Genomic DNA, 603 nt, shown 5'->3' with positions numbered 1-603 from the left:
CTCAAATATATGACAACAGAGACAGGTCTGCAGCACCACATACTGCATGACCACACATGTCTGGATGCAGCCCTTGTAGATATGTACTGGCATCAAAGGCTGAAAAATATAAGCAGTCCAAAACCCATGGCTAGCAGGTGTTAAGAGGAGAAGGGTCCTTATATGTTTTAGCTCCATTAACTGAATGGCTAGGAGACTTGTCCTGGAAGCTGGAGGCCAGACTTCCAAGCTCTCCCCTCCTTGCTCAGAGGGGGTTTGAACCTCCGTGTCCCTGCTTTCCTAGCACAGCACACTAAACACCACATCATAGGTCAGTCATTATCCAAGCTTTACTCTGTCATGCCTTTTGAAGATATGTAAAGCCAGAAGACACTAAACAAGCCAGAAGTTGTGTGGTTCAATATGATTGCTGATGTTCTGAAAAGGGGGCCTGGGTTCTAGCCTAGAGACTTGCACCCAGGGAAGCAGAAACTTTTTTTTTTCTACACTGCCCTCCATCATCCCCCCCCCCCCAATGACTAATAAAGTAAATCTGGTGCAAGGCAGTGGCTCATTTCCTAAAGGAGCAAGGGAGAAGCCTCTGGATAGGCCCTGACCTAAGTT

The sequence above is a fragment of the Gavialis gangeticus genome, unplaced genomic scaffold, assembly GCF_001723915.1.
Source record: "Gavialis gangeticus isolate Ggan-Ray unplaced genomic scaffold, GavGan_comp1, whole genome shotgun sequence".
Taxonomy (NCBI): Eukaryota; Metazoa; Chordata; order Crocodylia; family Gavialidae; genus Gavialis; species Gavialis gangeticus.
This window is presented reverse-complemented; position numbering follows the sequence as displayed.